Source organism: Peromyscus eremicus, chromosome 19 (assembly GCF_949786415.1).
Source record: "Peromyscus eremicus chromosome 19, PerEre_H2_v1, whole genome shotgun sequence".
Taxonomy (NCBI): domain Eukaryota; kingdom Metazoa; phylum Chordata; class Mammalia; order Rodentia; family Cricetidae; genus Peromyscus; species Peromyscus eremicus.
In genome coordinates this window covers 1,495,062-1,505,156 of record NC_081435.1, presented here as the reverse complement: position 1 = coordinate 1,505,156, position 10,095 = coordinate 1,495,062, and the positions used below count along the sequence as shown (strand labels likewise).

Genomic DNA, 10,095 nt, shown 5'->3' with positions numbered 1-10,095 from the left:
TATCGCTGAGCCCACTCTCTTCCATAGTGTTTATTTCTCTAATTGGTTGTTTATTTGCTTGCTACTTTGCTAGGCAGTTTTGTTCGGGGAGGCTATCACGGTATTGTTTAGGGATTTTTTTTTAATGTGTGTGGATGTTTTGCCTGCATGTATGTCTGTGTACCACATGCGTTCCTAGTGCCAGCCGAGACTGGAAGAGAGCATTAGATTCCCTAGGACAGGAGTTACAAGATGTTTGTGAGCTGTCATTGGTGCTGACAACTGATCCTGGGTCCTCTGGAAGAGCAGCCAGTGCCTTAAACTCTGGGTCATCACTCCAGTTTTGGAGGATTTTTTTCTTATTGTTCTATACCTCCATGTTTAACCAGTGTGAGCACAGCCTCTTACTGTTCTATATCACCACGTTTAACCAGTGTGAGCACAGCCTCTTACTGTTCTATATCACCATGTTTAACCAGTATGAGTGAGCACAGCCTCTCAGTAACTGGAGAACTGCCTTTCATGAACAGTGAAGAATAGAAGGAATGATTTGATCTCTGGAACTTAAGATCCAAGAGAAAAGAAAGAAAAAAGAGGGAAACAGAGAGAGAAATCTATGGATAATTTCATTATCATCATCATCATCATCATCATCATCCTTATTGGACTGGAGAGATGACTCCATGGTTAAACGCTGTGGAATATTCCTTTACAGTGTGAAGTTGTTTCACTGTGATTGGTTTAATAAAAAGCGAAACGGCCAACAGGATTTTCAAGCTAGAGAGAATGTTAGGAAGAAGAAGGGCAGAGAAGCCAGACAGACATGGAACAAGTCAGACACACAAAATGGGATAGAGGTAAAAGCCATGTAGTAGAATGTAGATTAACAAAAATATGGGTTAATTTAAGTTATAAGAGCTAGTTAGAAACAAGCCTAAGCTATAGGTTGGGCTCTCATAATTAATAAGAAGTCTCTGTTTGGTTATTTGGGAGCTGGCTGGTGGGACAGAAAAAATCTACCTGAAGTTAAGAACACATCCTGTTCTTCCATAGTATCTGAGTTCAATTTCCAGTATCCACATCAGGAGACACTCAATGGCCTGCTGTTACTCCAACTCCCAACTCTGGGGGATCCAACACCCTCTTCTGGCCTCTACAGGCAACTGCACATATGTGGCATACACTCATACACAGAACACACACACACATACACATAAAAATAAACCTTTCTAAAATTTTTATTTTAAGGTGTCAGAATAAAGATACTCTCATATTCTTTTTTTCAAAAAATGTAAATAGATAAAAATCCCTGTCATAGTTAGGGTTTCTATTGCTGTGATGAAACACCGTGACCAAAGGCAAGTTGGGGAGGAAATGGATTATTTGGCTTATACTTCTGCATTGCTGTTCATCACTGAAGGAAGTCAGGACAGGGACTCAAATAGGGCAGGATCCTGGAGGCAGGAGCTGATGCAGAAGCCATTGGGAGTGGGAGGAGCTGCTTACTGGCTTGCTCCACATGGCTTACTCAGCCCACCTTCTTATAGAACCCAAGACCACCAGCCCAGAGATGAACCTCCCACCACGGGCTGGGCCCTCCCCCTTACAGCTGGATCTCATGGAGGCATTTCCTCAGCTGAGGCTCCTTCCTCTGATAATTCTAACTTGTGTCAAGTTGACACACAAAACCAGCCAGTACAATCCCCAAGTAAAGAAAAGCAAGAAATGAGCATAAATTAGAAAGTTCAATGAAAGTGAAAGATCCTAAAGCCTAAACAAGAGAAAGGAAAACAAAAGCCAATGACTAATGGTGATGACTGGACACAGAGGTGGGGGCAAAGCCAAGCACCTGTGGAGTATGGTATGTGGACAGGAAGTGACTCATTTACTTGGTAAAATTCCAACAGTGCTCAGGTAGCAGAGTCAGTAATCAATGAAGAAGACAGGTATAGGACCCAGCGCTAAGAGCAAGGCTGTCTGGTTGTGTGGGAAGCCCACGTCGTCGCCATCAGGCAAACACTCACCAGCCTGCTTGCTTTACCCCAGACGTCCAGGTCAGAAAACACCAGACTTGTTTGCTAGAGAAGTCACATAACAGAAGCTTGATCAAGAAAAAAAATCTACAAGAATCCCAGAAACAGGAAAAATAGAAAGTGAAAAGGAAGAGAATTAGTCATGAAACAATAGGAGAAGATTTGAAGGACATGAGGTTTAAATCTCAGCCGTAAACAAGGAGACCCACATCAAGAAACGTTGTATCTCTCAACTGAATGAGCAAGAGATTCTTTATAACTTCTAGAGAAGAAACATAGTTACTATTTAAAGGATTGTGTATAAGAGCGAAGCAAACATTTCAGAGCACTTTTTGTTTTGTTTTTCAAGACAGGGTTTCTCTGTGTAGACTTGGCTGTCCTGGAACTCGGGCTATAGACCAGGCTGGCCTCAAACTCACAGACATCCACCTGCCTCTGCCTCCTAAGTCCTAGGATTAAAGGTGTGCGCCACCATCACCTGGCTTTCAGTAGCATTTTTGAATGCTTGCTACTACCTTCTGGTAATAAAGTAATTTACTCAAAACTTTGAGTATAAATTTTTTCACCAAGAATTTTATACCTAGCTAACTCAAGAGAGGAAACTAGGGGGCTACAGGGATGGCTCAGAAATTAGGAGCTCTGGCTGCTCTTCCAGAGAGCCTGGGTTCAATTCCCACCATCCAGATGCTGTGTACAATCATCTGTGACTGGTTCCAGAGATCCAATGCCCTCTTCTGGCCTCCACTGTTTGTAGTGCACAGACATACATACAGGCAAAACATTCATACATATAAAAAATTAAAATTTAAGTATTTCCTTTTTAAAGAATAAAATATAGATGTATTTTAGATGCTCAGTATACTTTTCTCTGAAAGGTACCTGAGTGTATGTGCCAGAAACATGAAGAAATTAGGCTGTCTTGAGATGGCTCAGTAGGTAAAGGCACTTACCATCAAGTCTGAGGACCTGAGTTCAACCCCTGGGACCCACGTGATGGAATGAGAGAACTGACTCACCCAAGTTGTCCTTTGTCCTTTACACACATGCCATAGTGTGTGTAGAAGAAAACAAGCCAAAATAACAAAGTGTGGTCCCAGAAAGAGAGGTCAGCAGAGAAAAAAGGAAATCTCCAGGATAAGAGAGATGGGGAAGTGGATGGCATCAGCTAGAAAACCACAGATGAGGAGCAACCATGTCAGATTGACACAGAACCAAAGGCTCCAGTAGAAAATGCTGTCACACCACGTATTACAAGAATGTTACAAGAAACATTCAAAGACATGAAGAGAAGCTAAGCAAGCCAACAGATATTCACTCCAGGAAAACCTGAGAGCAGAGAAGGAAATGTCCTCAGAAAGCACAGTTCAGTTTATCAGTGAGATGAATTTGTAGATTCATAACAACAAAAATCTGAATACTATAATCAGAATAGGGGTTTGATTACACCATGACCATAAAGATAGGAAAGGGAGTGTGAATGAGCTAGGATAAGAAGTCAATGATGTCTGAACCAGATGAGTCCAGGATATCAATTTTATTTAGGAACATGAGTGCAAGAGACAGACTTTCACTTCAGCCACAGTTGCTTACTCCATAATCTTAAAATGATTATAAAAATAAACAAAATGTATGAGGTGACTCATTTTGGGCACCAGACAATGGCACAAGGATGTGGTCCTTGAGAGAGGGGAAGTGGACAAGGTGAGCACCACAGTCACCCGTGCTCTGGTGGGGACAGAGACAGTAGTCCCCCTCCTGGGAGACGGAAACACCTTGGAGGGCAGATGCTGAGGCAGCAGCTAGAGTTCTTGCGGAAAAGTAAGGGAAAGGAAGTTAACCGTTCAGAGTACAAATCCTGTAAAAATTTATTCTCCGGAGAAGCCGAACAAAAGAGGCTCTATCCAGAAAGTTCTACCCCAAAAGTAAGTTCCAGAAATAGATTAACAGAGAAAATGAAAAGAATAAAATAGTTCAAGAAATAACCCAAGGAGTTGGGTGTGGTGGCGCGCACCTTTAATCCCAGCACTCAGGGCAGAGGCAGGAGGATCTCTGTGAGTTTGAGGTCAGCTTGGTTTACATAGAGAGTTCCAGAAATAGCCAGGACTACATAGAGAGACTCTGTCTCAAAAAAGAAAGAAAAGACAGACAGACAGACAGACAAACGACAACAACAGCAAAACCACAAGGTCACTGCCTGTGTTCTCCTGCAGTGGCGACTTGGTACCTCTTCTGTGAAGGTGCAGCTGGGGTAACACTGAGGTACACCATGACCAGCACAAACCCCAAAGAAGGGGTCAAGACTGGGAACAAGGGTCACATTCATTGGAAGGTTGTAGCGCAGGATGGCTCTGCAGTGCCGTTGACAGTTAAGAGGCGGACACTTGGCAGAGTAATGAAGGCCTAGTGTGAACAACGGGGTTTGCCCATGAGGCAGCTCAGATCATAATTTGATCAGTGAAGCAGACACACCTGCACAGCCTGAAATGGAAGACGAAGGTACCACTGACGTGTCCCAGCAGCAGACAGCTGTCTACTAGAAAGAAAAGCTGTTATTTCACTCCAGAATTTTACTATAGACCAAAAACACAGGCTCTGTTAGAAAGCCTCAGCTTGGTCTCCCCACACCCCGATGAGCACAGTATAACTTGCTCTGTTCTTTCACACACACCCCCCACTCCTTTACTGTACAGGATGTAATTAGTGTATTGCATACGCATATTGAACTTTTTGCTTTTTTTTTTTTTTTTTTTTTTGGTTTTTCGAGACAGGGTTTCTCTTGTGTAGCTTTGCGCCTTTCCTGGAACTCGCTTTGGAGACCAGGCTGGCCTCGAACTCACAGAGATCCACCTGGCTCTGCCTCCCGAGTGCTGGGATTAAAGGCGTGCGCCACCACCGCCCGGCTGAACTTTTTGCTTTTTAAAACTAAATGGCCACTATTCTGTTTACATCGACATCAAATGGAGATAAAAACTTTGAAAATAACTGAACGGCCTGGTAATACTCTTGGGAGAAAATGAATTTTAATAATTTTCCCTTCAAGTCGAGCGTTCTATTGTTTAATTAAATAAACTTCTCATTTAAAAAAAGAAACGAAATAACACAAGAAAATTTGAAGGATGTGCAGATAGGGGTCTTCTTGAATCTTCAAGCTGTAATCCACGAGAAAGATGTTTCAAGAACAGTTCTAGAGCATGAAAGCCCAGCAGAGATGCTAAGACTGGATGAAGAGAGTCCTCTGCAGCAAGCCTGAAGACAGGCACTCGGCTGAGACTCCACAAAGGCCACACTGGGAAAAGCCCCAGCCTTACAGGACTGGCTACAGCCAGCAGAAGGAGATCTTAAACCAACAGGCCCAGGCCCTGGTGAACAGTAGTGTGCAGACACACAGCATGAGACCTACACAAAAGCTGTTTGGGGCTGAAGAGCTTGCCGGCTGTGAGGAATGCTGGGATTCAGTTCCCAGCATCAGCCAGGCTGCTCCAGATGGCCAGCACTCCAGCTTCAGGGAGTGTGAAACCCTCTTCCAGCCTCACTTGCCTGAAAGCAGCCACACACACACACACACACACACACACACACACACACACACACACACACAGATACACGCACAGATACACGCACATATGCATGAATGAAAGTAACACAAATGTTTTTTAAAAAGAAAGATCGGGGTGAGGGGGGCAGTATGAAATGTCCAAAACTCTCCTAAATTTGGTGAAAGAAAAAAAATCTTTTCTTCCCTATCCATCAACTCTATGAACACTAACCAGGGCAACCACAAAGCTAGAGCTAAGTACGCCATGCCCAACTTGCTGAAAATGAAAGACAAAGAGAAAAATCTCAAAAAGTGGCCGAAGGTTGAGGAGCAGGGAAGAGATGAACCCCATTACTGCCATCTTCAGCCATGTTCCTTCAACCCTCAATGTGACCTGAGGAGTTGGTTTCATGAGAGACTTTTAGATCTGTACTTGCAATGCTTATTTAATTTTGAATGGATAATGCATGAACATGCTTTTTAAAAAATCTAATTCTATATTAGAGCTCAATCCTAGAAGCATCAGAGTTATGTACACACACAATAAAGGATTTGTGACACGTGGTGACGGAAGAGCAGGGGATGGAAAAACAGGCTGTGTGATGCTATTTATTGTCTCAGCATCTGATGCTAGAATCCGCAAGATGAATAGAAAGTAGGGATGTCAAGGACAAGTTGAAACCCTTGAGTCTGCTTAAGAGTCAAGGAAGGTGGACCAAAGAACGTCGGTTCTCCATGCTGTGGCCTTGGGGTGCTGCAGGGGAAGCTGGTGCACTCCTTACAGTTAGGTAGAGAAGTCAGAGCTGATCAAGAAGTCAGAAAAGATAAAATTTCTGTCCAAAGGAGAAGGCTCATTGCAAACACAGATGCTGCCTCCTGCCAGCACGGAGAGCCAGCCGGCAGGTAAGCAACCACAGTGTCAGCTACAGCGCGTCTTTGCTTCTTCCTTCCCAAGCTCATCCAGTAATCTCTTTAGAGGCCTGCTCTAACTGGAAAGACACAGCATAAGGAATTCTGGGAAGTATAGTTGAGCCAAGCCAGGTCGATACACTACCAAGCTGCTACCCATGTAACAGGGCTCCAATTAAGAATCGTCTCTCACACCCTCTCCGTTTCCCCATCCTGAAACAACAATCCAGTTTGGCTATCAATTTCTTGTGTTTCTTACCTAAAATATCCCATACAACACACACACACACACACACACACACACACACACATTCACAGTTGGAAAACATATGTTAAGCAAAATAAGTCAAAATTTAAAAGCACTTGGTACTTGCTTTTACACTAAAAATCACCTGCTGGGCCAGCAGGAGGGCTCAGCAGATGAGAGCCCTTGCCATCCGACCCTGAACCTGAGTTAGAGCTCCAAATGCACATGAATTAAGCCAGATGAGATGCTCACTTCTATAATCCATCCCGAGCACTCTTACAGTGTGATAAGAGAGTCAGTTTGTACTTAGGACAGAGGGGGTGGCAGAAATAACAGGGGAGACCCTGCCTCAAAAACAAGGCCTGGAGAGAACCGGCTTCCAAAATTTTGTTTTTTGACCTCTACATAGGCTCAGTAGCACACACACACACACACACACACACACACTCACAGTAATATATACTGTATATAATATTTTTAAATAAACACATAAGTAGATCACATATTGTACCCACTGATTAGTGGCTTCGTTTTTCCTTTGAACTAAACAATGTGTTTTAGAAAAGATCTAAAAAAAAAATGTTTGTAACAAACTAAGGCCAAAGAACTGAAATAGTCAGTCCTCAAAAGAAAAGAAGACAAATGTCCAAGCACTTGAGAAGTATTTGACATCCTTAGCCATCAGGAAAACGGAAATTAAAACTGCCTTGAGATTTCCTCTCACCCAAGTCAGAATGGCTAGCAGCAAGAAAATAAAGTATCCCAGATACTAAGGTTGTGGGAAAGGAAGGGGAATGCTTAATCTCTACCGGTGGGTGAGTTAACTCGTACAGGCACTATGGAAATCAATATAGAGATGGCTCCAGAAACTATCACATAACCCAGCGACCACTCCTGGTTATACACCCAGAGAACTATGAGTGAACATCCACAGAGATTTGTGCATTCATACACATTGCTGCATTATTCACAACAGCCGGAATATGGAGCCAGCCTACACACCCACCAACAGAGGAAGGGTACAGAAAATGTGGTTCATATACACAATGGAATTTTGTGCAGCCATAAAGAAAGACAAATCATAACATTTGCAGCAAAGTAGATGCAGGTGGAACACATATGTTAAGCAAAAAAAGCCACATTCAAAAATTCAAAGACTGAGTGTCTTCTCCTATATGTGGCATCGAGATTTAAAATGCATGTATGTGTTTGTATGTGTATATATGTCTGTTACAGAACTAGAAAAGAGATTATGAGACAGGAGGAAGAAATCTCAGGGAAGGGAGAAAACGAAAAGAATGGAATATTGTTGCTGTATTTAATGAGACAATTCCACGTAATTTATCTGGTAATCAAGAGAGGTTTATTTCTGGGATAACTTACAACCAATAGACATGGGTTACTACAGATCCAGGAGAGATGAGGTACCATCCAACAGAGAACTCCAGCTTGGTCTCCCAACCAGATTCCAGGACTACGAGGTATCCAGAAGAGAGAGCAAGCACGTGTGCACCTCAAGTCTTAAGGGGGTCCCTCTCGGCCATGCCCCAGGGACAGGTCATAGGCAGGTGTGGCAGTTGCCTGCTGTCACTCTAGGGGCAGTGTTTCAAGGTCAAAGCTGGAACAGCTACCCACTACAGAATATATGTGATATGAAAACTGAAAAGCGTACTAACTGGGGGCAACCAAATGGAGGCAATGCTGCCCGGGAGCACGGGGAAGGAAAGCAGGTGAGGGGAGCATGTGAGGGGAGCATGTGAGAGCAAAATCTAACGACATGTATGTACGAAGATGCCATGGGGAAACCCATCACTCTTCGTGCTAACCTAAAAATTTAATGCGATGATTTGAATGAGAAATGTCCCCCATAGCCTGGGCATTTGAATACTTGGTCCCCAGTTGAGTTTTAAGAAGCATGTCATTGCTGGAGAAAGTATGTCGCTGGAAGCAGGCAGGCTTTGAGAAGTCAGAGTTGAACCACTTTGTGTGCCCTCTCTGCTTCCTGCCCTTCCTTACCACGGCAGATCCTAATCCCTCTAGAACTACAGTCCAAAAAGATTATTTTCTATAAGTTGCTTTGGTCATGGTGTCTTATCACAGCAATAGAAAGTTAGCCAATACATGTAATAAATAAGTAACATAAAAATAAAAAGCAGTGAGACAAGGAAAATATGTAAAGATCTATCTTTTTTCTTTATGAATTGAGTGGTATTTTAATGCAAGCATGTACTAAGATCTTCTAAACCAAACCCTTGCCTGATTATTTTGAAATGCTGCTGTTTGATACAACCTAGGAAGAGTAGCATTGCTGTTCAGTTCCAACCTGGTGTGATATCAACCAGAACCAAGGTTACAATAAGAAACTGATAGTGTTGGGTGTGCTAGCCCACACTTGTAATCAACTTTGGAAGCAAGTTCCAAGCTAGCCTGGTCTATATGGTGAGCCTTGCCTCAAGCAAACAACAACAAAAATATGAAACAACCGCACCAGTCAGTGAGTGTGAGACACAAGAGCAAGGGGGCTGCTTCAGACACCATGTGTCCACTGTTTGTCGACTGTCCATGTTCTGTGGACCTAAACCCTTTCTCTTTGACCTTGACCAAAAATGATAGGCTACAGCAACCGAGACTGTTGTAGGGGCCTGGTAAAGTAGTCTTCCCAGTGAACAGAAACCAATAAGTAATTCAGTATTCTTAGGACTGCTCCCTCAAAATGCTCGTCAGCAAACATTTGTACATACTATAGACACAACCCTCACACACAGTGGAGTGGGAACCTACCACATGTAAACAGTGACTCGCAAGTCACAAAGCCATGCGTTGCTCTGCAGACTAATGTCACCTTGTGACTATCAGATAGAAGGCAAGCTGTTTGAGCAAAGAAAGGAGACACCCCTAAAGTCAGGTGGGCGGTGTCTTTTCCTAAGAACATTTTCATTGATTTTTCTATTATTGAATGTTTGCTTAAAGGCCCTTTTCACCCTTCAGCCCAAAGGGTTTTATAAATGCCACATTTGCTTCATTCATGCTTCTGAAGATCTGGAGAGAAATATTTTTCTTTCAGGAGTCACTCTCAAAAAGTGAGTGCAAAATAAACATTCTGACTCTCGCAGCATAATAGTGAAAATACAGGGTATACACAAAAGACAAGGGCAGATTCACTAACAACAACCTATCTCAAAGCAATATGTAGTTCCGCTCTAGGAAAAGCACTCGGGTGAGATGGGTCAGTAGACATCTGTTGCCAAGCCCAAGGACCCGAGTTCAAGCTTTGGAACCCACCCGATGGAAGGAGAGACCCTGTTCTCACAAGTGATCCTCTAACCTCTATGTGTATGCTTGGTGTGCACACAGAGATAGATGATAGATAGATGATAGATAGATAGATAGAT

At 43.1% G+C, this 10,095-nt stretch overlaps 1 pseudogene; it reads left to right on the top strand.

Annotated features, from left to right (window-relative positions):
* The first annotated feature begins 4,278 nt into the window (after positions 1-4,278).
* LOC131896049 (small ubiquitin-related modifier 2-A-like) lies at positions 4,279-4,549 on the top strand (annotated as a pseudogene).
* The last annotated feature ends 5,546 nt before the right edge of the window (positions 4,550-10,095 follow it).